Source organism: Gasterosteus aculeatus, chromosome 2 (genome assembly GCF_964276395.1).
Source record: "Gasterosteus aculeatus chromosome 2, fGasAcu3.hap1.1, whole genome shotgun sequence".
NCBI lineage: Eukaryota > Metazoa > Chordata > Actinopteri > Perciformes > Gasterosteidae > Gasterosteus > Gasterosteus aculeatus.
Window position 1 is genome coordinate 21,770,204 of NC_135689.1, and position 20,718 is coordinate 21,790,921.

General features: G+C 43.7%; 63 non-coding genes across 63 annotated transcripts; all 63 read left to right on the forward strand.

Annotated features, from left to right (window-relative positions):
* The first annotated feature begins 60 nt into the window (after positions 1 to 60).
* LOC144389540 (5S ribosomal RNA) lies at positions 61 to 179 on the forward strand. The gene has a single exon (XR_013453655.1). It is a non-coding gene; the product is annotated as a 5S ribosomal RNA (ribosomal RNA).
* Positions 180 to 295: 116 nt separating this feature from the next.
* LOC144395437 (5S ribosomal RNA) lies at positions 296 to 414 on the forward strand. The gene has a single exon (XR_013457571.1). It is a non-coding gene; the product is annotated as a 5S ribosomal RNA (ribosomal RNA).
* A 116-nt stretch (positions 415 to 530) lies between these two features.
* On the forward strand, positions 531 to 649 carry LOC144399012 (5S ribosomal RNA). The gene has a single exon (XR_013461157.1). It is a non-coding gene; the product is annotated as a 5S ribosomal RNA (ribosomal RNA).
* Positions 650 to 766: 117 nt separating this feature from the next.
* LOC144395438 (5S ribosomal RNA) lies at positions 767 to 885 on the forward strand. The gene has a single exon (XR_013457572.1). It is a non-coding gene; the product is annotated as a 5S ribosomal RNA (ribosomal RNA).
* Positions 886 to 1,001: 116 nt separating this feature from the next.
* LOC144401982 (5S ribosomal RNA) lies at positions 1,002 to 1,120 on the forward strand. The gene has a single exon (XR_013463917.1). It is a non-coding gene; the product is annotated as a 5S ribosomal RNA (ribosomal RNA).
* Positions 1,121 to 1,237: 117 nt separating this feature from the next.
* Positions 1,238 to 1,356, forward strand: LOC144395439 (5S ribosomal RNA). The gene has a single exon (XR_013457573.1). It is a non-coding gene; the product is annotated as a 5S ribosomal RNA (ribosomal RNA).
* Positions 1,357 to 1,472: 116 nt separating this feature from the next.
* LOC144401264 (5S ribosomal RNA) lies at positions 1,473 to 1,591 on the forward strand. Its single transcript, XR_013463199.1, has one exon. It is a non-coding gene; the product is annotated as a 5S ribosomal RNA (ribosomal RNA).
* A 117-nt stretch (positions 1,592 to 1,708) lies between these two features.
* Positions 1,709 to 1,827, forward strand: LOC144401265 (5S ribosomal RNA). Its single transcript, XR_013463200.1, has one exon. It is a non-coding gene; the product is annotated as a 5S ribosomal RNA (ribosomal RNA).
* Positions 1,828 to 1,944: 117 nt separating this feature from the next.
* LOC144397513 (5S ribosomal RNA) lies at positions 1,945 to 2,063 on the forward strand. Its single transcript, XR_013459659.1, has one exon. It is a non-coding gene; the product is annotated as a 5S ribosomal RNA (ribosomal RNA).
* A 116-nt stretch (positions 2,064 to 2,179) lies between these two features.
* On the forward strand, positions 2,180 to 2,298 carry LOC144401993 (5S ribosomal RNA). Its single transcript, XR_013463928.1, has one exon. It is a non-coding gene; the product is annotated as a 5S ribosomal RNA (ribosomal RNA).
* Positions 2,299 to 2,415: 117 nt separating this feature from the next.
* Positions 2,416 to 2,534, forward strand: LOC144397899 (5S ribosomal RNA). Its single transcript, XR_013460046.1, has one exon. It is a non-coding gene; the product is annotated as a 5S ribosomal RNA (ribosomal RNA).
* A 116-nt stretch (positions 2,535 to 2,650) lies between these two features.
* Positions 2,651 to 2,769, forward strand: LOC144402005 (5S ribosomal RNA). Its single transcript, XR_013463939.1, has one exon. It is a non-coding gene; the product is annotated as a 5S ribosomal RNA (ribosomal RNA).
* Positions 2,770 to 2,886: 117 nt separating this feature from the next.
* On the forward strand, positions 2,887 to 3,005 carry LOC144401266 (5S ribosomal RNA). Its single transcript, XR_013463201.1, has one exon. It is a non-coding gene; the product is annotated as a 5S ribosomal RNA (ribosomal RNA).
* A 116-nt stretch (positions 3,006 to 3,121) lies between these two features.
* Positions 3,122 to 3,240, forward strand: LOC144398572 (5S ribosomal RNA). The gene has a single exon (XR_013460719.1). It is a non-coding gene; the product is annotated as a 5S ribosomal RNA (ribosomal RNA).
* A 116-nt stretch (positions 3,241 to 3,356) lies between these two features.
* On the forward strand, positions 3,357 to 3,475 carry LOC144401685 (5S ribosomal RNA). The gene has a single exon (XR_013463620.1). It is a non-coding gene; the product is annotated as a 5S ribosomal RNA (ribosomal RNA).
* A 117-nt stretch (positions 3,476 to 3,592) lies between these two features.
* LOC144401267 (5S ribosomal RNA) lies at positions 3,593 to 3,711 on the forward strand. Its single transcript, XR_013463202.1, has one exon. It is a non-coding gene; the product is annotated as a 5S ribosomal RNA (ribosomal RNA).
* A 116-nt stretch (positions 3,712 to 3,827) lies between these two features.
* LOC144399302 (5S ribosomal RNA) lies at positions 3,828 to 3,946 on the forward strand. Its single transcript, XR_013461447.1, has one exon. It is a non-coding gene; the product is annotated as a 5S ribosomal RNA (ribosomal RNA).
* Positions 3,947 to 4,062: 116 nt separating this feature from the next.
* Positions 4,063 to 4,181, forward strand: LOC144401268 (5S ribosomal RNA). Its single transcript, XR_013463203.1, has one exon. It is a non-coding gene; the product is annotated as a 5S ribosomal RNA (ribosomal RNA).
* Positions 4,182 to 4,298: 117 nt separating this feature from the next.
* On the forward strand, positions 4,299 to 4,417 carry LOC144397038 (5S ribosomal RNA). The gene has a single exon (XR_013459183.1). It is a non-coding gene; the product is annotated as a 5S ribosomal RNA (ribosomal RNA).
* A 116-nt stretch (positions 4,418 to 4,533) lies between these two features.
* On the forward strand, positions 4,534 to 4,652 carry LOC144402016 (5S ribosomal RNA). The gene has a single exon (XR_013463951.1). It is a non-coding gene; the product is annotated as a 5S ribosomal RNA (ribosomal RNA).
* A 117-nt stretch (positions 4,653 to 4,769) lies between these two features.
* On the forward strand, positions 4,770 to 4,888 carry LOC144395440 (5S ribosomal RNA). The gene has a single exon (XR_013457574.1). It is a non-coding gene; the product is annotated as a 5S ribosomal RNA (ribosomal RNA).
* Positions 4,889 to 5,004: 116 nt separating this feature from the next.
* LOC144389541 (5S ribosomal RNA) lies at positions 5,005 to 5,123 on the forward strand. Its single transcript, XR_013453657.1, has one exon. It is a non-coding gene; the product is annotated as a 5S ribosomal RNA (ribosomal RNA).
* A 116-nt stretch (positions 5,124 to 5,239) lies between these two features.
* Positions 5,240 to 5,358, forward strand: LOC144395441 (5S ribosomal RNA). The gene has a single exon (XR_013457575.1). It is a non-coding gene; the product is annotated as a 5S ribosomal RNA (ribosomal RNA).
* Positions 5,359 to 5,475: 117 nt separating this feature from the next.
* On the forward strand, positions 5,476 to 5,594 carry LOC144402028 (5S ribosomal RNA). Its single transcript, XR_013463963.1, has one exon. It is a non-coding gene; the product is annotated as a 5S ribosomal RNA (ribosomal RNA).
* A 117-nt stretch (positions 5,595 to 5,711) lies between these two features.
* Positions 5,712 to 5,830, forward strand: LOC144397901 (5S ribosomal RNA). The gene has a single exon (XR_013460048.1). It is a non-coding gene; the product is annotated as a 5S ribosomal RNA (ribosomal RNA).
* A 116-nt stretch (positions 5,831 to 5,946) lies between these two features.
* On the forward strand, positions 5,947 to 6,065 carry LOC144395714 (5S ribosomal RNA). Its single transcript, XR_013457854.1, has one exon. It is a non-coding gene; the product is annotated as a 5S ribosomal RNA (ribosomal RNA).
* A 117-nt stretch (positions 6,066 to 6,182) lies between these two features.
* LOC144395443 (5S ribosomal RNA) lies at positions 6,183 to 6,301 on the forward strand. The gene has a single exon (XR_013457577.1). It is a non-coding gene; the product is annotated as a 5S ribosomal RNA (ribosomal RNA).
* A 116-nt stretch (positions 6,302 to 6,417) lies between these two features.
* LOC144401270 (5S ribosomal RNA) lies at positions 6,418 to 6,536 on the forward strand. Its single transcript, XR_013463205.1, has one exon. It is a non-coding gene; the product is annotated as a 5S ribosomal RNA (ribosomal RNA).
* Positions 6,537 to 6,653: 117 nt separating this feature from the next.
* On the forward strand, positions 6,654 to 6,772 carry LOC144390988 (5S ribosomal RNA). Its single transcript, XR_013454841.1, has one exon. It is a non-coding gene; the product is annotated as a 5S ribosomal RNA (ribosomal RNA).
* A 116-nt stretch (positions 6,773 to 6,888) lies between these two features.
* Positions 6,889 to 7,007, forward strand: LOC144398388 (5S ribosomal RNA). The gene has a single exon (XR_013460535.1). It is a non-coding gene; the product is annotated as a 5S ribosomal RNA (ribosomal RNA).
* A 117-nt stretch (positions 7,008 to 7,124) lies between these two features.
* On the forward strand, positions 7,125 to 7,243 carry LOC144395444 (5S ribosomal RNA). Its single transcript, XR_013457578.1, has one exon. It is a non-coding gene; the product is annotated as a 5S ribosomal RNA (ribosomal RNA).
* A 116-nt stretch (positions 7,244 to 7,359) lies between these two features.
* Positions 7,360 to 7,478, forward strand: LOC144401271 (5S ribosomal RNA). Its single transcript, XR_013463206.1, has one exon. It is a non-coding gene; the product is annotated as a 5S ribosomal RNA (ribosomal RNA).
* A 117-nt stretch (positions 7,479 to 7,595) lies between these two features.
* Positions 7,596 to 7,714, forward strand: LOC144390989 (5S ribosomal RNA). Its single transcript, XR_013454844.1, has one exon. It is a non-coding gene; the product is annotated as a 5S ribosomal RNA (ribosomal RNA).
* A 116-nt stretch (positions 7,715 to 7,830) lies between these two features.
* On the forward strand, positions 7,831 to 7,949 carry LOC144402039 (5S ribosomal RNA). The gene has a single exon (XR_013463974.1). It is a non-coding gene; the product is annotated as a 5S ribosomal RNA (ribosomal RNA).
* Positions 7,950 to 8,066: 117 nt separating this feature from the next.
* On the forward strand, positions 8,067 to 8,185 carry LOC144401272 (5S ribosomal RNA). The gene has a single exon (XR_013463207.1). It is a non-coding gene; the product is annotated as a 5S ribosomal RNA (ribosomal RNA).
* A 117-nt stretch (positions 8,186 to 8,302) lies between these two features.
* On the forward strand, positions 8,303 to 8,421 carry LOC144395445 (5S ribosomal RNA). The gene has a single exon (XR_013457579.1). It is a non-coding gene; the product is annotated as a 5S ribosomal RNA (ribosomal RNA).
* Positions 8,422 to 8,537: 116 nt separating this feature from the next.
* On the forward strand, positions 8,538 to 8,656 carry LOC144397019 (5S ribosomal RNA). Its single transcript, XR_013459165.1, has one exon. It is a non-coding gene; the product is annotated as a 5S ribosomal RNA (ribosomal RNA).
* Positions 8,657 to 8,773: 117 nt separating this feature from the next.
* On the forward strand, positions 8,774 to 8,892 carry LOC144390991 (5S ribosomal RNA). Its single transcript, XR_013454851.1, has one exon. It is a non-coding gene; the product is annotated as a 5S ribosomal RNA (ribosomal RNA).
* Positions 8,893 to 14,872: 5,980 nt separating this feature from the next.
* On the forward strand, positions 14,873 to 14,991 carry LOC144401273 (5S ribosomal RNA). The gene has a single exon (XR_013463208.1). It is a non-coding gene; the product is annotated as a 5S ribosomal RNA (ribosomal RNA).
* A 117-nt stretch (positions 14,992 to 15,108) lies between these two features.
* On the forward strand, positions 15,109 to 15,227 carry LOC144395446 (5S ribosomal RNA). The gene has a single exon (XR_013457580.1). It is a non-coding gene; the product is annotated as a 5S ribosomal RNA (ribosomal RNA).
* Positions 15,228 to 15,343: 116 nt separating this feature from the next.
* On the forward strand, positions 15,344 to 15,462 carry LOC144389542 (5S ribosomal RNA). The gene has a single exon (XR_013453660.1). It is a non-coding gene; the product is annotated as a 5S ribosomal RNA (ribosomal RNA).
* Positions 15,463 to 15,578: 116 nt separating this feature from the next.
* LOC144395447 (5S ribosomal RNA) lies at positions 15,579 to 15,697 on the forward strand. Its single transcript, XR_013457581.1, has one exon. It is a non-coding gene; the product is annotated as a 5S ribosomal RNA (ribosomal RNA).
* A 116-nt stretch (positions 15,698 to 15,813) lies between these two features.
* On the forward strand, positions 15,814 to 15,932 carry LOC144401274 (5S ribosomal RNA). Its single transcript, XR_013463209.1, has one exon. It is a non-coding gene; the product is annotated as a 5S ribosomal RNA (ribosomal RNA).
* Positions 15,933 to 16,049: 117 nt separating this feature from the next.
* On the forward strand, positions 16,050 to 16,168 carry LOC144395448 (5S ribosomal RNA). Its single transcript, XR_013457582.1, has one exon. It is a non-coding gene; the product is annotated as a 5S ribosomal RNA (ribosomal RNA).
* A 116-nt stretch (positions 16,169 to 16,284) lies between these two features.
* LOC144389544 (5S ribosomal RNA) lies at positions 16,285 to 16,403 on the forward strand. The gene has a single exon (XR_013453661.1). It is a non-coding gene; the product is annotated as a 5S ribosomal RNA (ribosomal RNA).
* Positions 16,404 to 16,519: 116 nt separating this feature from the next.
* On the forward strand, positions 16,520 to 16,638 carry LOC144399008 (5S ribosomal RNA). Its single transcript, XR_013461153.1, has one exon. It is a non-coding gene; the product is annotated as a 5S ribosomal RNA (ribosomal RNA).
* A 116-nt stretch (positions 16,639 to 16,754) lies between these two features.
* Positions 16,755 to 16,873, forward strand: LOC144395449 (5S ribosomal RNA). The gene has a single exon (XR_013457583.1). It is a non-coding gene; the product is annotated as a 5S ribosomal RNA (ribosomal RNA).
* Positions 16,874 to 16,989: 116 nt separating this feature from the next.
* LOC144401275 (5S ribosomal RNA) lies at positions 16,990 to 17,108 on the forward strand. Its single transcript, XR_013463210.1, has one exon. It is a non-coding gene; the product is annotated as a 5S ribosomal RNA (ribosomal RNA).
* Positions 17,109 to 17,225: 117 nt separating this feature from the next.
* Positions 17,226 to 17,344, forward strand: LOC144395450 (5S ribosomal RNA). Its single transcript, XR_013457584.1, has one exon. It is a non-coding gene; the product is annotated as a 5S ribosomal RNA (ribosomal RNA).
* Positions 17,345 to 17,460: 116 nt separating this feature from the next.
* Positions 17,461 to 17,579, forward strand: LOC144402050 (5S ribosomal RNA). The gene has a single exon (XR_013463985.1). It is a non-coding gene; the product is annotated as a 5S ribosomal RNA (ribosomal RNA).
* A 117-nt stretch (positions 17,580 to 17,696) lies between these two features.
* Positions 17,697 to 17,815, forward strand: LOC144397902 (5S ribosomal RNA). The gene has a single exon (XR_013460049.1). It is a non-coding gene; the product is annotated as a 5S ribosomal RNA (ribosomal RNA).
* A 116-nt stretch (positions 17,816 to 17,931) lies between these two features.
* On the forward strand, positions 17,932 to 18,050 carry LOC144401276 (5S ribosomal RNA). Its single transcript, XR_013463211.1, has one exon. It is a non-coding gene; the product is annotated as a 5S ribosomal RNA (ribosomal RNA).
* Positions 18,051 to 18,167: 117 nt separating this feature from the next.
* Positions 18,168 to 18,286, forward strand: LOC144395451 (5S ribosomal RNA). The gene has a single exon (XR_013457585.1). It is a non-coding gene; the product is annotated as a 5S ribosomal RNA (ribosomal RNA).
* A 116-nt stretch (positions 18,287 to 18,402) lies between these two features.
* Positions 18,403 to 18,521, forward strand: LOC144395452 (5S ribosomal RNA). Its single transcript, XR_013457586.1, has one exon. It is a non-coding gene; the product is annotated as a 5S ribosomal RNA (ribosomal RNA).
* Positions 18,522 to 18,637: 116 nt separating this feature from the next.
* Positions 18,638 to 18,756, forward strand: LOC144401277 (5S ribosomal RNA). Its single transcript, XR_013463212.1, has one exon. It is a non-coding gene; the product is annotated as a 5S ribosomal RNA (ribosomal RNA).
* A 117-nt stretch (positions 18,757 to 18,873) lies between these two features.
* LOC144395454 (5S ribosomal RNA) lies at positions 18,874 to 18,992 on the forward strand. Its single transcript, XR_013457588.1, has one exon. It is a non-coding gene; the product is annotated as a 5S ribosomal RNA (ribosomal RNA).
* Positions 18,993 to 19,108: 116 nt separating this feature from the next.
* On the forward strand, positions 19,109 to 19,227 carry LOC144389545 (5S ribosomal RNA). The gene has a single exon (XR_013453662.1). It is a non-coding gene; the product is annotated as a 5S ribosomal RNA (ribosomal RNA).
* A 116-nt stretch (positions 19,228 to 19,343) lies between these two features.
* LOC144395455 (5S ribosomal RNA) lies at positions 19,344 to 19,462 on the forward strand. The gene has a single exon (XR_013457589.1). It is a non-coding gene; the product is annotated as a 5S ribosomal RNA (ribosomal RNA).
* Positions 19,463 to 19,578: 116 nt separating this feature from the next.
* On the forward strand, positions 19,579 to 19,697 carry LOC144389546 (5S ribosomal RNA). The gene has a single exon (XR_013453664.1). It is a non-coding gene; the product is annotated as a 5S ribosomal RNA (ribosomal RNA).
* A 117-nt stretch (positions 19,698 to 19,814) lies between these two features.
* On the forward strand, positions 19,815 to 19,933 carry LOC144395456 (5S ribosomal RNA). Its single transcript, XR_013457590.1, has one exon. It is a non-coding gene; the product is annotated as a 5S ribosomal RNA (ribosomal RNA).
* A 116-nt stretch (positions 19,934 to 20,049) lies between these two features.
* LOC144401278 (5S ribosomal RNA) lies at positions 20,050 to 20,168 on the forward strand. The gene has a single exon (XR_013463213.1). It is a non-coding gene; the product is annotated as a 5S ribosomal RNA (ribosomal RNA).
* A 117-nt stretch (positions 20,169 to 20,285) lies between these two features.
* Positions 20,286 to 20,404, forward strand: LOC144395457 (5S ribosomal RNA). Its single transcript, XR_013457591.1, has one exon. It is a non-coding gene; the product is annotated as a 5S ribosomal RNA (ribosomal RNA).
* A 116-nt stretch (positions 20,405 to 20,520) lies between these two features.
* Positions 20,521 to 20,639, forward strand: LOC144395458 (5S ribosomal RNA). The gene has a single exon (XR_013457592.1). It is a non-coding gene; the product is annotated as a 5S ribosomal RNA (ribosomal RNA).
* Positions 20,640 to 20,718: the final 79 nt, after the last annotated feature.

Below are 20,718 nucleotides of genomic sequence, written 5' to 3' on the forward strand. Positions count from 1 at the left end.
TTTGTCAAAACTACAAAACATTTGACACATTTTAAAAGATTAGGAAGAGGACATACAGTTGCTTACGGCCATACCTCTCTGGCTCCGCCTGATCTCGTCAGATCTCAGAAGCTAAGCAGAGTAGGGCCTGGTTAGTACTTGGATGGAAGACCGCCTGGGAATCCCAGGTGCTGTAAGCTTTTTCATTTCGATCTGTAAAAGACACAGAGAAGGCCTTAGAAAGTGACTCCATTTAATTGTCAAAACTACAAAACCTTTGACACATTTTAAAAGATTAGGTAGAGGACATACAGTTGCTTACGGCCATACCTCTCTGGCTCCGCCTGATCTCGTCTGATCTCAGAAGCTAAGCAGAGTAGGGCCTGGTTAGTACTTGGATGGAAGACCGCCTGGGAATCCCAGGTGCTGTAAGCTTTTTCATTTCGATCTGTAAAAGACACAGAGAAGGCCTTAGAAAGTGACTCCATTTCATTGTCAAAACTACAAAACCTTTGACACATTTTAAAAGATTAGGAAGAGGACATACAGTTGCTTACGGCCATACCTCTCTGGCTCGGCCTGATCTCGTCTGATCTCAGAAGCTAAGCAGAGTAGGGCCTGGTTAGTACTTGGATGGAAGACCGCCTGGGAATCCCAGGTGCCGTAAGCTTTTTCATTTCTCTCTCTGGAAGAAATCGAGAAGGCATTAGAAAGTGACTCCTTTTTCATTGTCAAAACTACAAAACCTTTGACACATTTTAAAAGATTAGGTAGAGGACATACAGTTGCTTACGGCCATACCTCTCTGGCTCCGCCTGATCTCGTCTGATCTCAGAAGCTAAGCAGAGTAGGGCCTGGTTAGTACTTGGATGGAAGACCGCCTGGGAATCCCAGGTGCTGTAAGCTTTTTCATTTCGATCTGTAACAGACACAGAGAAGGCCTTAGAAAGTGACTCCATTTCATTGTCAAAACTACAAAACCTTTGACACATTTTAAAAGATTAGGAAGAGGACATACAGTTGCTTACGGCCATACCTCTCTGGCTCCGCCTGATCTCGTCAGATCTCAGAAGCTAAGCAGAGTAGGGCCTGGTTAGTACTTGGATGGAAGACCGCCTGGGAATCCCAGGTGCCGTAAGCTTTTTCATTTCTCTCTCTGGAAGAAATCGAGAAGGCATTAGAAAGTGACTCCTTTTTCATTATCTAAACTCCAAAACCTTTGACACATTTTAAAATATTAGGAAGAGGACATACAGTTGCTTACGGCCATACCTCTCTGGCTCCGCCTGATCTCGTCTGATCTCAGAAGCTAAGCAGAGTAGGGCCTGGTTAGTACTTGGATGGAAGACCGCCTGGGAATCCCAGGTGCTGTAAGCTTTTTTATTTCGATCTGTAAAAGACACAAAGAAGAACTTAGAAAGTGACTCCATTTCATTGTCAAAACTCCAAAACCTTTGACACATTTTAAAAGATTAGGAAGAGGACATACAGTTGCTTACGGCCATACCTCTCTGGCTCCGCCTGATCTCGTCTGATCTCAGAAGCTAAGCAGAGTAGGGCCTGGTTAGTACTTGGATGGAAGACCGCCTGGGAATCCCAGGTGCCGTAAGCTTTTTCATTTCTCTCTCTGGAAGAAATCGAGAAGGCATTAGAAAGTGACTCCTTTTTCATTATCAAAACTCCAAAACCTTTGACACATTTTAAAAGATTAGGAAGAGGACATACAGTTGCTTACGGCCATACCTCTCTGGCTCCGCCTGATCTCGTCTGATCTCAGAAGCTAAGCAGAGTAGGGCCTGGTTAGTACTTGGATGGAAGACCGCCTGGGAATCCCAGGTGCCGTAAGCTTTTTCATTTCTCTCTCTGGAAGAAATCGAGAAGGCATTAGAAAGTGACTCCTTTTTCATTATCTAAACTCCAAAACCTTTGACACATTTTAAAATATTAGGAAGAGGACATACAGTTGCTTACGGCCATACCTCTCTGGCTTCGCCTGATCTCGTCTGATCTCAGAAGCTAAGCAGAGAAGGGCCTGGTTAGTACTTGGATGGAAGACCGCCTGGGAATCCCAGGTGCTGTAAGCTTTTTCATTTCGATCTGTAAAAGACACAGAGAAGGCCTTAGAAAGTGACTCCATTTAATTGTCAAAACTACAAAACCTTTGACACATTTTAAAAGATTAGGTAGAGGACATTCAGTTGCTTACGGCCATACCTCTCTGGCTCCGCCTGATCTCGTCAGATCTCAGAAGCTAAGCAGAGTAGGGCCTGGTTAGTACTTGGATGGAAGACCGCCTGGGAATCCCAGGTGCCGTAAGCTTTTTCATTTCTCTCTCTGGAAGAAATCGAGAAGGCATTAGAAAGTGACTCCTTTTTCATTATCAAAACTCCAAAACCTTAGACACATTTTAAAAGATTAGGAAGAGGACATACAGTTGCTTACGGCCATACCTCTCTGGCTCTGCCTGATCTCGTCTGATCTCAGAAGCTAAGCAGAGTAGGGCCTGGTTAGTACTTGGATGGAAGACCGCCTGGGAATCCCAGGTGCTGTAAGCTTTTTCATTTCGATCTGTAAAAGACACAGAGAAGGCCTTAGAAAGTGACTCCATTTCATTGTCAAAACTACAAAACCTTTGACACATTTTAAAAGATTAGGAAGAGGACATACAGTTGCTTACGGCCATACCTCTCTGGCTCCGCCTGATCTCGTCAGATCTCAGAAGCTAAGCAGAGTAGGGCCTGGTTAGTACTTGGATGGAAGACCGCCTGGGAATCCCAGGTGCCGTAAGCTTTTTCATTTCTCTCTCTGGAAGAAATCGAGAAGGCATTAGAAAGTGACTCCTTTTTTATTATCAAAACTCCAAAACCTTTGACACATTTTAAAAGATTAGGAAGAGGACATACAGTTGCTTACGGCCATACCTCTCTGGCTCCGCCTGATCTCGTCTGATCTCAGAAGCTAAGCAGAGTAGGGCCTGGTTAGTACTTGGATGGAAGACCGCCTGGGAATCCCAGGTGCCGTAAGCTTTTTCATTTCTATCTGTAAAAGACACAGAGAAGGCCTTAGAAAGTGACTCCATTTCATTGTCAAAACTACAAAACCTTTGACACATTTTAAAAGATTAGGTAGAGGACATACAGTTGCTTACGGCCATACCTCTCTGGCTCCGCCTGATCTCGTCTGATCTCAGAAGCTAAGCAGAGTAGGGCCTGGTTAGTACTTGGATGGAAGACCGCCTGGGAATCCCAGGTGCTGTACGCTTTTTCATTTCGATCTGTAAAAGACACAGAGAAGGCCTTAGAAAGTGACTCCATTTAATTGTCAAAACTACAAAACCTTTGACACATTTTAAAAGATTAGGTAGAGGACATACAGTTGCTTACGGCCATACCTCTCTGGCTCCGCCTGATCTCGTCTGATCTCAGAAGTTAAGCAGAGTAGGGCCTGGTTAGTACTTGGATGGAAGACCGCCTGGGAATCCCAGGTGCCGTAAGCTTTTTCATTTCTCTCTCTGGAAGAAATCGAGAAGGCCTTAGAAAGTGACTCATTTTTCATTATCAAAACTCCAAAACCTTTGACACATTTTAAAAGATTAGGAAGAGGACATACAGTTGCTTACGGCCATACCTCTCTGGCTCCGCCTGATCTCGTCTGATCTCAGAAGCTAAGCAGAGTAGGGCCTGGTTAGTACTTGGATGGAAGACCGCCTGGGAATCCCAGGTGCCGTAAGCTTTTTCATTTCTATCTGTAAAAGACACAGAGAAGGCCTTAGAAAGTGACTCCATTTCATTGTCAAAACTACAAAACCTTTGACACATTTTAAAAGATTAGGAAGAGGACATACAGTTGCTTACGGCCATACCTCTCTGGCTCCGCCTGATCTCGTCTGATCTCAGAAGCTAAGCAGAGTAGGGCCTGGTTAGTACTTGGATGGAAGACCGCCTGGGATTCCCAGGTGCTGTAAGCTTTTTCATTTCGATCTGTAAAAGACACAGAGAAGGCCTTAGAAAGTGACACCATTTCATTGTCAAAACTACAAAACCTTTGACACATTTTAAAAGATTAGGAAGAGGACATACAGTTGCTTACGGCCATACCTCTCTGGCTCCGCCTGATCTCGTCTGATCTCAGAAGCTAAGCAGAGTAGGGCCTGGTTAGTACTTGGATGGAAGACCGCCTGGGAATCCCAGGTGCCGTAAGCTTTTTCATTTCTCTCTCTGGAAGAAATCGAGAAGGCATTAGAAAGTGACTCCTTTTTCATTATCAAAACTCCAAAACCTTTGACACATTTTAAAAGATTAGGAAGAGGACATACAGTTGCTTACGGCCATACCTCTCTGGCTCCGCCTGATCTCGTCTGATCTCAGAAGCTAAGCAGAGTAGGGCCTGATTAGTACTTGGATGGAAGACCGCCTGGGAATCCCAGGTGCTGTAAGCTTTTTCATTTCGATCTGTAAAAGACACAGAGAAGGCCTTAGAAAGTGACTCCATTTAATTGTCAAAACTACAAAACCTTTGACACATTTTAAAAGATTAGGTAGAGGACATACAGTTGCTTACGGCCATACCTCTCTGGCTCCGCCTGATCTCGTCAGATCTCAGAAGCTAAGCAGAGTAGGGCCTGGTTAGTACTTGGATGGAAGACCGCCTGGGAATCCCAGGTGCCGTAAGCTTTTTCATTTCTCTCTCTGGAAGAAATCGAGAAGGCATTAGAAAGTGACTCCTTTTTCATTATCAAAACTCCAAAACCTTTGACACATTTTAAAAGATTAGGAAGAGGACATACAGTTGCTTACGGCCATACCTCTCTGGCTCCGCCTGATCTCGTCTGATCTCAGAAGCTAAGCAGAGTAGGGCCTGGTTAGTACTTGGATGGAAGACCGCCTGGGAATCCCAGGTGCTGTAAGCTTTTTTATTTCGATCTGTAAAAGACACAGAGAAGAACTTAGAAAGTGACTCCATTTCATTGTCAAAACTCCAAAACCTTTGACACATTTTAAAAGATTAGGTAGAGGACATACAGTTGCTTACGGCCATACCTCTCTGGCTCCGCCTGATCTCGTCAGATCTCAGAAGCTAAGCAGAGTAGGGCCTGGTTAGTACTTGGATGGAAGACCGCCTGGGAATCCCAGGTGCTGTAAGCTTTTTCATTTCGATCTGTAAAAGACACAGAGAAGGCCTTAGAAAGTGACTCCATTTAATTGTCAAAACTACAAAACCTTTGACACATTTTAAAAGATTAGGTAGAGGACATACAGTTGCTTACGGCCATACCTCTCTGGCTCCGCCTGATCTCGTCTGATCTCAGAAGCTAAGCAGAGTAGGGCCTGGTTAGTACTTGGATGGAAGACCGCCTGGGAATCCCAGGTGCTGTAAGCTTTTTCATTTCGATCTGTAAAAGACACAGAGAAGGCCTTAGAAAGTGACTCCTTTTTCATTATCAAAACTCCAAAACCTTTGACACATTTTAAAAGATTAGGTAGAGGACATACAGTTGCTTACGGCCATACCTCTCTGGCTCCGCCTGATCTCGTCAGATCTCAGAAGCTAAGCAGAGTAGGGCCTGGTTAGTACTTGGATGGAAGACCGCCTGGGAATCCCAGGTGCCGTAAGCTTTTTCATTTCTCTCTCTGGAAGAAATCGAGAAGGCATTAGAAAGTGACTCCTTTTTCATTATCAAAACTCCAAAACCTTAGACACATTTTAAAAGATTAGGAAGACGACATACAGTTGCTTACGGCCATACCTCTCTGGCTCTGCCTGATCTCGTCTGATCTCAGAAGCTAAGCAGAGTAGGGCCTGGTTAGTACTTGGATGGAAGACCGCCTGGGAATCCCAGGTGCTGTAAGCTTTTTCATTTCGATCTGTAAAAGACACAGAGAAGGCCTTAGAAAGTGACTCCATTTCATTGTCAAAACTACAAAACCTTTGACACATTTTAAAAGATTAGGAAGAGGACATACAGTTGCTTACGGCCATACCTCTCTGGCTCCGCCTGATCTCGTCAGATCTCAGAAGCTAAGCAGAGTAGGGCCTGGTTAGTACTTGGATGGAAGACCGCCTGGGAATTCCAGGTGCCGTAAGCTTTTTCATTTCTCTCTCTGGAAGAAATCGAGAAGGCATTAGAAAGTGACTCCTTTTTTATTATCAAAACTCCAAAACCTTTGACACATTTTAAAAGATTAGGAAGAGGACATACAGTTGCTTACGGCCATACCTCTCTGGCTCCGCCTGATCTCGTCTGATCTCAGAAGCTAAGCAGAGTAGGGCCTGGTTAGTACTTGGATGGAAGACCGCCTGGGAATCCCAGGTGCTGTAAGCTTTTTCATTTCGATCTGTAAAAGACACAGAGAAGGCCTTAGAAAGTGACTCCATTTCATTGTCAAAACTACAAAACCTTTGACACATTTTAAAAGATTAGGAAGAGGACATACAGTTGCTTACGGCCATACCTCTCTGGCTCCGCCTGATCTCGTCTGATCTCAGAAGCTAAGCAGAGTAGGGCCTGGTTAGTACTTGGATGGAAGACCGCCTGGGAATCCCAGGTGCCGTAAGCTTTTTCATTTCTCTCTCTGGAAGAAATCGAGAAGGCATTAGAAAGTGACTCCTTTTTCATTATCTAAACTCCAAAACCTTTGACACATTTTAAAATATTAGGAAGAGGACATACAGTTGCTTACGGCCATACCTCTCTGGCTTCGCCTGATCTCGTCTGATCTCAGAAGCTAAGCAGAGTAGGGCCTGGTTAGTACTTGGATGGAAGACCGCCTGGGAATCCCAGGTGCTGTAAGCTTTTTCATTTCGATCTGTAAAAGACACAGAGAAGGCCTTAGAAAGTGACTCCATTTAATTGTCAAAACTACAAAACCTTTGACACATTTTAAAAGATTAGGTAGAGGACATACAGTTCCTTACGGCCATACCTCTCTGGCTCCGCCTGATCTCGTCAGATCTCAGAAGCTAAGCAGAGTAGGGCCTGGTTAGTACTTGGATGGAAGACCGCCTGGGAATCCCAGGTGCCGTAAGCTTTTTCATTTCTCTCTCTGGAAGAAATCGAGAAGGCATTAGAAAGTGACTCCTTTTTCATTATCAAAACTCCAAAACCTTAGACACATTTTAAAAGATTAGGAAGAGGACATACAGTTGCTTACGGCCATACCTCTCTGGCTCCGCCTGATCTCGTCTGATCTCAGAAGCTAAGCAGAGTAGGGCCTGGTTAGTACTTGGATGGAAGACCGCCTGGGAATCCCAGGTGCTGTAAGCTTTTTCATTTCGATCTGTAAAAGACACAGAGAAGGCCTTAGAAAGTGACTCCATTTCATTGTCAAAACTACAAAACCTTTGACACATTTTAAAAGATTAGGAAGAGGACATACAGTTGCTTACGGCCATACCTCTCTGGCTCCGCCTGATCTCGTCTGATCTCAGAAGCTAAGCAGAGTAGGGCCTGGTTAGTACTTGGATGGAAGACCGCCTGGGAATCCCAGGTGCCGTAAGCTTTTTCATTTCTCTCTCTGGAAGAAATCGAGAAGGCATTAGAAAGTGACTCCTTTTTCATTATCAAAACTCCAAAACCTTTGACACATTTTAAAAGATTAGGAAGAGGACATACAGTTGCTTACGGCCATACCTCTCTGGCTTCGCCTGATCTCGTCTGATCTCAGAAGCTAAGCAGAGTAGGGCCTGGTTAGTACTTGGATGGAAGACCGCCTGGGAATCCCAGGTGCTGTAAGCTTTTTCATTTCGATCTGTAAAAGACACAGAGAAGGCCTTAGAAAGTGACTCCATTTAATTGTCAAAACTACAAAACCTTTGACACATTTTAAAAGATTAGGTAGAGGACATACAGTTGCTTACGGCCATACCTCTCTGGCTCCGCCTGATCTCGTCAGATCTCAGAAGCTAAGCAGAGTAGGGCCTGGTTAGTACTTGGATGGAAGACCGCCTGGGAATCCCAGGTGCCGTAAGCTTTTTCATTTCTCTCTCTGGAAGAAATCGAGAAGGCATTAGAAAGTGACTCCTTTTTCATTATCAAAACTCCAAAACCTTTGACACATTTTAAAAGATTAGGAAGAGGACATACAGTTGCTTACGGCCATACCTCTCTGGCTCCGCCTGATCTCGTCTGATCTCAGAAGCTAAGCAGAGTAGGGCCTGGTTAGTACTTGGATGGAAGACCGCCTGGGAATCCCAGGTGCCGTAAGCTTTTTCATTTCTCTCTCTGGAAGAAATCGAGAAGGCATTAGAAAGTGACTCCTTTTTTATTATCAAAACTCCAAAACCTTTGACACATTTTAAAAGATTAGGAAGAGGACATACAGTTGCTTACGGCCATACCTCTCTGGCTCCGCCTGATCTCGTCTGATCTCAGAAGCTAAGCAGAGTAGGGCCTGGTTAGTACTTGGATGGAAGACCGCCTGGGAATCCCAGGTGCTGTAAGCTTTTTCATTTCGATCTGTAAAAGACACAGAGAAGGCCTTAGAAAGTGACTCCATTTCATTGTCAAAACTTCAAAACCTTTGACACATTTTAAAAGATTAGGAAGAGGACATACAGTTGTTTACGGCCATACCTCTCTGGCTCCGCCTGATCTCGTCTGATCTCAGAAGCTAAGCAGAGTAGGGCCTGGTTAGTACTTGGATGGAAGACCGCCTGGGAATCCCAGGTGCCGTAAGCTTTTTCATTTCTCTCTCTGGAAGAAATCGAGAAGGCATTAGAAAGTGACTCCTTTTTCATTATCAAAACTCCAAAACCTTTGACACATTTTAAAAGATTAGGAAGAGGACATACAGTTGCTTACGGCCATACCTCTCTGGCTTCGCCTGATCTCGTCTGATCTCAGAAGCTAAGCAGAGTAGGGCCTGGTTAGTACTTGGATGGAAGACCGCCTGGGAATCCCAGGTGCTGTAAGCTTTTTCATTTCGATCTGTAAAAGACACAGAGAAGGCCTTAGAAAGTGACTCCATTTAATTGTCAAAACTACAAAACCTTTGACACATTTTAAAAGATTAGGTAGAGGACATACAGTTGCTTACGGCCATACCTCTCCGGCTCCGCCTGATCTCGTTTGTAGGCCCAGCCCCCACCAGGAATCAGGAAGTGAACACAGATGCGATTTGTTTGGCGCTTGGATCCATTTCGGTGCTCTAATCTGAACAGTTTTTTGTGGTGTTTTGATATGCCCTAAAGCTTTTTTTTTAATTGAGGTTTTTTTGCAAGACAGAGTTTAGTACCCCCAGCAGTATTGTACTGTTTGGGGGTAAGTGTATCGCTTCTCTTACCTAAAATGGCGGACCAACATGATGAACGAACACGGAACGGACAAAAGGAATCCCAAATGAATAGTGCGTTAGAATCAAACAGTGGTTTGAGCATGGACAGTATGGACAAAAACAACAAGAAGCTCACAGTTAGTGTAGAGCTGGAAGGAGGAAGCAGCATAAGTGCAATGGAGCTGATGAAATACGTGCGGCAATTGTGTGGTGGTCTGGTGGCTTGCCGTGTGGTGGGCCACAACAGATATGAAATGACAATGAGCCACCCGAAGGGAAAGGAAAGACTGTTGGAAGGCTTCAAAATGGGAGAGACGAGGATCCACGCACGGGAGCTGTGCAACAACGAGCTGGTGGTGTCATTCCTAAACCTGCCATTCTACATTGAGGACTGCGAGATCCACGCCAAACTGTCGAGCTGGGGTGTGTCGGCAGCTTCACCAATCAAAAGGCGGATGTGGCCTGGGACAAATGTTGCTGATGGGACACGATTCCTAAAGGTAAAATTCAATGATCATGTCCAGTCCCTGCCGTATTCTACAAAGTTTAGTACTGCTCTGGGTGCAGAATACTTTAGAGTGATACACGACAAACAAATGAAAGTATGCAGGATGTGTATCCAACCTGGGCATATCATGAGGGAATGTCCGGAGTTTCAGTGCCATAAGTGTGGAGTCCAGGGGCACTTTGCTAGAGAATGCAAAAAAAATAAAAACAAATGTAGCTTATGCTATAACAGTATGGAGGAATGCATATGCAACCAGAGTGAGAGTGAATCAATCATGATAGACAATGAAACTATAGAGTCTGGGGAGGATAACAATGGGACGTCGGGGGACGAGAGTGTCATAGGAGAGGAGGGTGTGGAGAGTAAACTGGAGAAGGAGGGGGATAAAGAACTCTCAGAAGAGGATGATGAAGTGAGGGGTGAGACGGGGAAAATGGGAGGAGCAGGTTTGCACAAAAGTACAAAGGAGGACACGAGAAGGGAAAATTTGGAGGAGAGTGTACCGGCATCAACGAGCGAAAAAGGTGGAAGGACGCTCTCAGGGCAGTGTGTACCATCAGATCAAGAAGCCCCGACTAGAAACCTAGAACTACCGATGGCGACAGACTCGTTGCCGGCAAGACAGCCAGACAAAAGGCTGCACAGCGACTCGGATGACCCTCATCCTAAAACAGACCCGGACATGGACTTTGAGAAGGCGAAGGTTTTAAGAAATAGAGCCGAGGAGAGAAAAGCAAAGGTCATGGCTAAGAAAAAGCTGAAAAACAAAAATAACTAGATGGTATGCACTTTCATATATATTACAATGATGGCTTCCTTTGGTTTCCAAATTACCTCTCTGAATGCCAACGGGCTTCGAAATAAAAATAAACTGGACTCAACTTTAAAACAACTCAAATCAGAAATAATATGCCTTCAGGAAACAAATTGGGATGTTTCTTTACGGGAAAATGTGATCAAACAGTGGGGAGGGAAGGTCATCTCAAATGAGGGAACCCCAAACTCTTGTGGTGTGGCCTCACTCTTTCAAGCCAATATCTTCAAAACCATTAACGAGGTTCATAGGGACCGAGAAGGTAGGGTTTTGGTCGTTGATTTCTGCCTGGCAAACGATACATTTAGGCTGATAAATGTGTATGCACCAAATGGAGAAGGGGAAAGAAAACAGTTCTTTAAAAATCTAGAGAAATGGTGTAATGAAAACACTTTTGTAATTGGTGATTTTAATGTGGTCCTAATGGAAAAAGATTTGTCCAAAAACAATGTCTATAGAAATGATTCTAGTAGAAGTACACTGAAAAAAGTAATGAATAATTGCAATATAATAGATATTTGGAGGATATTAAATAAAAACAAAACTGCATTTTCAAGAAGACAAGCTGTTGAAGGAATATTGAAGCAGTCAAGAATTGATTTCTGCTTAGTGGCTTCTGGTGTGGTTAAACATATAACATCCTGTGAATACTACTTTTACTCTGGGAGCGATCACGCTTCAGTGACAGTGTGTGTGGGAGGTGCGAGAATGAAGAGGGGAGGGGGTTTATGGTGTCTAAATATAAGCCACCTGAAAAACGACATATTAAAAAGTAAAATTGAAAGGTATTTAGCAAAGGTGACACACGATATGGCTTTTGTAGATGACGTGTTTTGGTTTTGGGAGGATGTTAAAGAAAAACTAAAAAAAATGTGTATAAGGTTCAGCAAAAACAAAAACTGGGAGAATAAAAGAGAGGAACGAGAGTTAATTCTCCTCCTGCAAAACGAAATAGAAAAATGTGAAGAGGATCCAAATTATGACAGTGAAAAATATGAACTGTATAAAACCAGAATAACTGAACTAGAAAAAAAAAGATGTGCGGGTGCAATAATACGGAGTAGAGCAAAATATATAACTGAAGGAGAAAGATGCACAGCTTTCTTTCTAGGTCTAGAAAAAACAAATCAAGAAAAGACTTATATATCGAGCATTGAAAATTCCAGGGGGGAAATAGTAGAAGAAACCGAAGGCATTTTGAGAACCATACAGGGTTACTATCAAAAATTATTTGAAAGTGAAGGGATTGTGACTAGCGAAATGAATGAAGTAGTAAATAAAATAAATAATAAACTAGAAGATAACGACAGTGTGAGGTGCGAGATGCCGCTCTCACTGAGCGAAATAGAACAGGCCATAATGAAGCTAAATAAAAATAAAAGCCCGGGGGCAGACGGTTTGCCTGCCGAGTTCTTTCAAGAATTTAAGGAAATGCTGGGGCCACTTTTGCTGACACTCTATGAACAGATGGACACTGAGCAGAGGGCTCCAGCATCATTTACGGAGGGGATAGTCACTCTAATTTTCAAAAAAGGGGAGAAAAAGCTGCTTTCCAACTACAGACCGATCAGTTTGCTTAACACAGACTATAAAATATTCACAAAAATACTCGCAAACAGATTAAAAACTGTAATAAATTCAATAATAGGACCAACGCAGGCTTACAGCATTCCGGGGAGGGACATCTCAGACACCATCAACACAATCAGAGATACAGCAAGCTGCTTAAATAAGGAGGGAGGGATTTTGTTAGGAGTAGACCTAGAGAAGGCTTTTGATAGAGTGGAACATCCCTTCCTGTGGGCCGTGCTGGAGCGTTTTGGTTTTGGACCAATATTCATAAAAAGAATCAAAATGATGTACAGCGGAGCGAAAAGTAGGGTGAAATGTAATGGTTTACTAACTAACAGTTTTGAGCTAGGACGATCAGTGAGACAGGGTTGCCCGCTGTCGGCGCTGCTCTACAGCCTGGTGGCGGAGCCCCTGGCCTATACTATAAATAACGACGACCTAATAAAGGGAATCTGGACACCGGCAGGAAACCAAATTAAAATTATGCAGTATGCAGATGATGTAAATATTTGTGTGAAAACTAGTAGCTGCATAAACAAAGTATTAGACCATATAAAGAAATATGAAAGAGCATCAGGCGCAAAAATTAATACAAAAAAAACCGAGCTGATGGTCTTCGGGCCCTGCAATGTCCCAGCTGATATGTGGGGTTTTAAAAAAATAGAGGACGAAAGGAAAATCTTGGGTATATATATAGGTAAAAATGAAAAGAGTGCAACGGACAAAACATGGAACGAGGTTTTGGTAAAAATAAAAAACCTGCTAAATTTATGGTATGCAAGAGGCCTCGCTTTGAAGGGAAAGGTAATAGTAGTAAATGCCCTGATACTGTCCAAAATTAATCACATTCTGGGGTCCTGTGAGCTGCCCACTTGGGTGTTCAATCGGCTCAATGCAGCCGTCGCCACTTTTTTTTGGAAGGGAAAGGGGAATTCGATCGCTCGCAAGACGTTAATAGCTAACAAAAGGGAGGGGGGTTTAGCTTTGATTGATGTAAGTGTAAAAAGAGACGCACTGAGGGTAAAATTAATAGGGAGATTTTTAAATCCAAAAAGGCAGCTGCCCGGTAGAGATTTCCTGGCAGGCCTCCTGGCAGGGTACGGAGAGAGAAGTGTGTATAACCTATGTGCCCTCTCGCCAGCACACGTAAGGGTGGGCCTGTCGGGGTTCTACAGGGAAGTGCTGGAGGCTTGGGACAAAATTATGCCGCATCTCACACCTGACGTTAGAGGAAAGGTGCAAGTGCTAAAATTACCCTTCCTATCAAGCCCGGGGTTTGTCGGGGGCGGGAGGCCGATTACGAGTTGCCACTTAATGCAGGCAGGTTTAACAGCCGTAGGGAGTGTGTGTGGAACAAACGGCTGTTTTGATTTAGGAAAAGTAAATGGTAAACTCCAGGCATGTGGAAGTAAATATGCACCGGCAAGAATAAAAGACATAGGGAAAATATTTGATCAATGCATGGGTCATGAATGGAAAGAAAGAATGAATGAAGTGACAGAGCAGGACAGGGCACTTGGTTTTACGCTGTGTGTTAAAGATAAACAAAAAAATATAATTGAAGTAAAAACAAAAACTTTCTACAGCATCCTAATAAAAAAACACATAGTTAAACCAGCAGCAGAAAAGGCATGGGAAAAAATCTTCCCAAAAGATAAGACAAGCTCAATATGGGTAAATCTTGAATTCAGCCTCATCCCCCCAGAGGTCTACAGCTCTGAGTTTAAGATAAGGCACCGGAAATATTTTACAGGAATTGTCTTGCACCAGATACACAAGGAAAAATTCTCAAGAATGTGTTCTGTGTGTGAAACGGAAGAAGAGGATTTTGAGCACCTTATTTGGTCTTGTACAGCACTCAGAACCTTTAGAGAATACATAAGAGAGCTTCTAACAAAGGGTTGTGGAGTAAAAATGACGAGGGGAACATCATGGGACTGGACCTGGTGTTTCGGACTGCCAAAGAATGCTGGAGGCCGGAGGATGGATATCGCCAACGCATGCCTGGCATTTGCTAGAAGAGCAGTGTTGCTGAGAAGAAACCTTGCCCTCTTCGAGGGAAAAAAAACGGACGTTGAGACTCTTTTCAAGAGCAATATAAAAGCATACTGGAAAACTATATATGCATTCAAAAAAGATCTGCTCAAGGAATGGATGGACGAAAATAATCTCTTGTTTCAGGAGGACAATGACAAAGATCTTATCTTTCGGTTTTAAATGTTTTTCTTGTGTGCCTTAACTTGTTGTCGTTGCGCACTTCTTTTTTTTTGGTTTTGTTTGGAAAAAGATAAGGCTAATAAGGCAAAACTTTCTACTGCCGAGTGAAGAAAAGAAAAGAAAAAAAAAAAAAAAAAAAAAAAAAAAATCCTATAATGTGATTTTGTTCTCATCTTAAAGACCCTGATTGCTGATGTTCAGAAAATAATTAAATAATAATGGATATAGTGAATATGTAAACAATGTAAAAAATGATTTTTGGAAAATGTATTTTTTATAATAAAAGAAAAAAAAAAGCTCCGCCTGATCTCGTCTGATCTCAGAAGCTAAGCAGAGTAGGGCCTGGTTAGTACTTGGATGGAAGACCGCCTGGGAATCCCAGGTGCTGTAAGCTTTTTCATTTCGATCTGTAAAAGACACAGAGAAGGCCTTAGAAAGTGACTCCATTTCATTGTCAAAACTACAAAACCTTTGACACATTTTAAAAGATTAGGAAGAGGACATACAGTTGCTTACGGCCATACCTCTCTGGCTCCGCCTGATCTCGTCTGATCTCAGAAGCTAAGCAGAGTAGGGCCTGGTTAGTACTTGGATGGAAGACCGCCTGGGAATCCCAGGTGCCGTAAGCTTTTTCATTTCTCTCTCTGGAAGAAATCGAGAAGGCCTTAGAAAGTGACTCCTTTTTCATTATCAAAACTCCAAAACCTTTGACACATTTTAAAAGATTAGGAAGAGGACATACAGTTGCTTACGGCCATACCTCTCTGGCTCCGCCTGATCTCGTCTGATCTCAGAAGCTAAGCAGAGTAGGGCCTGGTTAGTACTTGGATGGAAGACCGCCTGGGAATCCCAGGTGCTGTAAGCTTTTTCATTTCGATCTGTAAAAGACACAGAGAAGGCCTTAGAAAGTGACTCCATTTCATTGTCAAAACTACAAAACCTTTGACACATTTTAAAAGATTAGGAAGAGGACATACAGTTGCTTACGGCCATACCTCTCTGGCTCCGCCTGATCTCGTCAGATCTCAGAAGCTAAGCAGAGTAGGGCCTGGTTAGTACTTGGATGGAAGACCGCCTGGGAATCCCAGGTGCTGTAAGCTTTTTCATTTCGATCTGTAAAAGACACAGAGAAGGCCTTAGAAAGTGACTCCATTTCTTTGTCAAAACTACAAAACCTTTGACACATTTTAAAAGATTAGGAAGAGGACATACAGTTGCTTACGGCCATACCTCTCTGGCTCCGCCTGATCTCGTCTGATCTCAGAAGCTAAGCAGAGTAGGGCCTGGTTAGTACTTGGATGGAAGACCGCCTGGGAATCCCAGGTGCTGTAAGCTTTTTCATTTCGATCTGTAAAAGACACAGAGAAGGCCTTAGAAAGTGACTCCATTTCATTGTCAAAACTACAAAACCTTTGACACATTTTAAAAGATTAGGAAGAGGACATACAGTTGCTTACGGCCATACCTCTCTGGCTCCGCCTGATCTCGTCTGATCTCAGAAGCTAAGCAGAGTAGGGCCTGGTTAGTACTTGGATGGAAGACCGCCTGGGAATCCCAGGTGCCGTAAGCTTTTTCATTTCTCTCTCTGGAAGAAATCGAGAAGGCCTTAGAAAGTGACTCCTTTTTCATTATCAAAACTCCAAAACCTTTGACACATTTTAAAAGATTAGGAAGAGGACATACAGTTGCTTACGGCCATACCTCTCTGGCTCCGCCTGATCTCGTCTGATCTCAGAAGCTAAGCAGAGTAGGGCCTGGTTAGTACTTGGATGGAAGACCGCCTGGGAATCCCAGGTGCTGTAAGCTTTTTCATTTCGATCTGTAAAAGACACAGAGAAGGCCTGAGAAAGTGACTCCATTTCATTGTCAAAACTACAAAACCTTTGACACATTTTAAAAGATTAGGAAGAGGACATACAGTTGCTTACGGCCATACCTCTCTGGCTCCGCCTGATCTCGTCAGATCTCAGAAGCTAAGCAGAGTAGGGCCTGGTTAGTACTTGGATGGAAGACCGCCTGGGAATCCCAGGTGCTGTAAGCTTTTTCATTTCGATCTGTAAAAGACACAGAGAAGGCCTTAGAAAGTGACTCCATTTCTTTGTCAAAACTACAAAACCTTTGACACATTTTAAAAGATTAGGAAGAGGACATACAGTTGCTTACGGCCATACCTCTCTGGCTCCGCCTAATCTCGTCTGATCTCAGAAGCTAAGCAGAGTAGGGCCTGGTTAGTACTTGGATGGAAGACCGCCTGGGAATCCCAGGTGCCGTAAGCTTTTTCATTTCGATCTGTAAAAGACACAGAGAAGGCCTTAGAAAGTGACTCCATTTCATTGTCAAAACTACAAAACCTTTGACACATTTTAAAAGATTAGGAAGAGGACATACAGTTGCTTACGGCCATACCTCTCTGGCTCCGCCTGATCTCGTCTGATCTCAGAAGCTAAGCAGAGTAGGGCCTGGTTAGTACTTGGATGGAAGACCGCCTGGGAATCCCAGGTGCTGTAAGCTTTTTCATTTCGATCTGTAAAAGACACAGAGAAGGCCTTAGAAAGTGACTCCATTTCATTGTCAAAACTACAAAACCTTTGACACATTTTAAAAGATTAGGAAGAGGACATACAGTTGCTTACGGCCATACCTCTCTGGCTCCGCCTGATCTCGTCTGATCTCAGAAGCTAAGCAGAGTAGGGCCTGGTTAGTACTTGGATGGAAGACCGCCTGGGAATCCCAGGTGCCGTAAGCTTTTTCATTTCTCTCTCTGGAAGAAATCGAGAAGGCATTAGAAAGTGACTCCTTTTTCATTATCAAAACTCCAAAACCTTTGACACATTTTAAAAGATTAGGAAGAGGACATACAGTTGCTTACGGCCATACCTCTCTGGCTCCGCCTGATCTCGTCTGATCTCAGAAGCTAAGCAGAGTAGGGCCTGGTTAGTACTTGGATGGAAGACCGCCTGGGAATCCCAGGTGCTGTAAGCTTTTTCATTTCGATCTGTAAAAGACACAGAGAAGGCCTTAGAAAGTGACTCCATTTCATTGTCAAAACTACAAAACCTTTGACACATTTTAAAAGATTAGGAAGAGGACATACAGTTGCTTACGGCCATACCTCTCTGGCTCCGCCTGATCTCGTCAGATCTCAGAAGCTAAGCAGAGTAGGGCCTGGTTAGTACTTGGATGGAAGACCGCCTGGGAATCCCAGGTGCCGTAAGCTTTTTCATTTTTCTCTCTGGAAGAAATCGAGAAGGCCTTAGAAAGTGACTCCTTTTTCATTATCAAAACTCCAAAACCTTTGACACATTTTAAAAGATTAGGAAGAGGACATACAGTTGCTTACGGCCATACCTCTCTGGCTCTGCCTGATCTCGTCTGATCTCAGAAGCTAAGCAGAGTAGGGCCTGGTTAGTACTTGGATGGAAGACCGCCTGGGAATCCCAGGTGCTGTAAGCTTTTTCATTTCGATCTGTAAAAGACACAGAGAAGGCCTTAGAAAGTGACTCCATTTCATTGTCAAAACTACAAAACCTTTGACACATTTTAAAAGATTCGGAAGAGGACATACAGTTGCTTACGGCCATACCTCTCTGGCTCCGCCTGATCTCGTCTGATCTCAGAAGCTAAGCAGAGTAGGGCCTGGTTAGTACTTGGATGGAAGACCGCCTGGGAATCCCAGGTGCCGTAAGCTTTTTCATTTCTCTCTCTGGAAGAAATCGAGAAGGCCTTAGAAAGTGACTCCTTTTTCATTATCAAAACTCCAAAACCTTTGACACATTTTAAAAGATTAGGAAGAGGACATACAGTTGCTTACGGCCATACCTCTCTGGCTCCGCCTGATCTCGTCTGATCTCAGAAGCTAAGCAGAGTAGGGCCTGGTTAGTACTTGGATGGAAGACCGCCTGGGAATCCCAGGTGCTGTAAGCTTTTTCATTTCGATCTGTAAAAGACACAGAGAAGGCCTGAGAAAGTGACTCCATTTCATTGTCAAAACTACAAAACCTTTGACACATTTTAAAAGATTAGGAAGAGGACATACAGTTGCTTACGGCCATACCTCTCTGGCTCCGCCTGATCTCGTCTGATCTCAGAAGCTAAGCAGAGTAGGGCCTGGTTAGTACTTGGATGGAAGACCGCCTGGGAATCCCAGGTGCTGTAAGCTTTTTCATTTCGATCTGTAAAAGACACAGAGAAGGCCTTAGAAAGTGACTCCATTTCATTGTCAAAACTACAAAACCTTTGACACATTTTAAAAGATTAGGAAGAGGACATACAGTTGCTTACGGCCATACCTCTCTGGCTCCGCCTGATCTCGTCTGATCTCAGAAGCTAAGCAGAGTAGGGCCTGGTTAGTACTTGGATGGAAGACCGCCTGGGAATCCCAGGTGCCGTAAGCTTTTTCATTTCTCTCTCTGGAAGAAATCGAGAAGGCCTTAGAAAGTGACTCCTTTTTCATTATCAAAACTCCAAAACCTTTGACACATTTTAAAAGATTAGGAAGAGGACATACAGTTGCTTACGGCCATACCTCTCTGGCTCCGCCTGATCTCGTCTGATCTCAGAAGCTAAGCAGAGTAGGGCCTGGTTAGTACTTGGATGGAAGACCGCCTGGGAATCCCAGGTGCTGTAAGCTTTTTCATTTCGATCTGTAAAAGACACAGAGAAGGCCTGAGAAAGTGACTCCATTTCATTGTCAAAACTACAAAACCTTTGACACATTTTAAAAGATTAGGAAGAGGACATACAGTTGCTTACGGCCATACCTCTCTGGCTCCGCCTGATCTCGTCAGATCTCAGAAGCTAAGCAGAGTAGGGCCTGGTTAGTACTTGGATGGAAGACCGCCTGGGAATCCCAGGTGCTGTAAGCTTTTTCATTTCGATCTGTAAAAGACACAGAGAAGGCCTTAGAAAGTGACTCCATTTCTTTGTCAAAACTACAAAACCTTTGACACATTTTAAAAGATTAGGAAGAGGACATACAGTTGCTTACGGCCATACCTCTCTGGCTCCGCCTGATCTCGTCTGATCTCAGAAGCTAAGCAGAGTAGGGCCTGGTTAGTACTTGGATGGAAGACCGCCTGGGAATCCCAGGTGCTGTAAGCTTTTTCATTTCGATCTGTAAAAGACACAGAGAAGGCCTTAGAAAGTGACTCCATTTCATTGTCAAAACTACAAAACCTTTGACACATTTTAAAAGATTAGGAAGAGGACATACAGTTGCTTACGGCCATACCTCTCTGGCTCCGCCTGATCTCGTCAGATCTCAGAAGCTAAGCAGAGTAGGGCCTGGTTAGTACTTGGATGGAAGACCGCCTGGGAATCCCAGGTGCTGTAAGCTTTTTCATTTCTCTCTCTGGAAGAAATCGAGAAGGCATTAGAAAGTGACTCCTTTTTCATTATCAAAACTCCAAAACCTTTGACACATTTTAAAAGATTAGGAAGAGGACATACAGTTGCTTACGGCCATACCTCTCTGGCTCCGCCTGATCTCGTCTGATCTCAGAAGCTAAGCAGAGTAGGGCCTGGTTAGTACTTGGATGGAAGACCGCCTGGGAATCCCAGGTGCTGTAAGCTTTTTCATTTCGATCTGTAAAAGACACAGAGAAGGCCTTAGAAAGTGACTCCATTTCATTGTCAAAACTACAAAACCTTTGACACATTTTAAAAGATTAGGAAGAGGACATACAGTTGCTTACGGCCATACCTCTCTGGCTCCGCCTGATCTCGTCTGATCTCAGAAGCTAAGCAGAGTAGGGCCTGGTTAGTACTTGGATGGAAGACCGCCTGGGAATCCCAGGTGCCGTAAGCTTTTTCATTTCTCTCTCTGGAAGAAATCGAGAAGGCCTTAGAAAGTGACTCCTTTTTCATTATCAAAACTCCAAAACCTTTGACACATTTTAAAAGATTAGGAAGAGGACATACAGTTGCTTACGGCCATACCTCTCTGGCTCCGCCTGATCTCGTCTGATCTCAGAAGCTAAGCAGAGTAGGGCCTGGTTAGTACTTGGATGGAAGACCGCCTGGGAATCCCAGGTGCTGTAAGCTTTTTCATTTCGATCTGTAAAAGACACAGAGAAGGCCTGAGAAAGTGACTCCATTTCATTGTCAAAACTACAAAACCTTTGACACATTTTAAAAGATTAGGAAGAGGACATACAGTTGCTTACGGCCATACCTCTCTGGCTCCGCCTGATCTCGTCTGATCTCAGAAGCTAAGCAGAGTAGGGCCTGGTTAGTACTTGGATGGAAGACCGCCTGGGAATCCCAGGTGCTGTAAGCTTTTTCATTTCGATCTGTAAAAGACACAGAGAAGGCCTTAGAAAGTGACTCCATTTCTTTGTCAAAACTACAAAACCTTT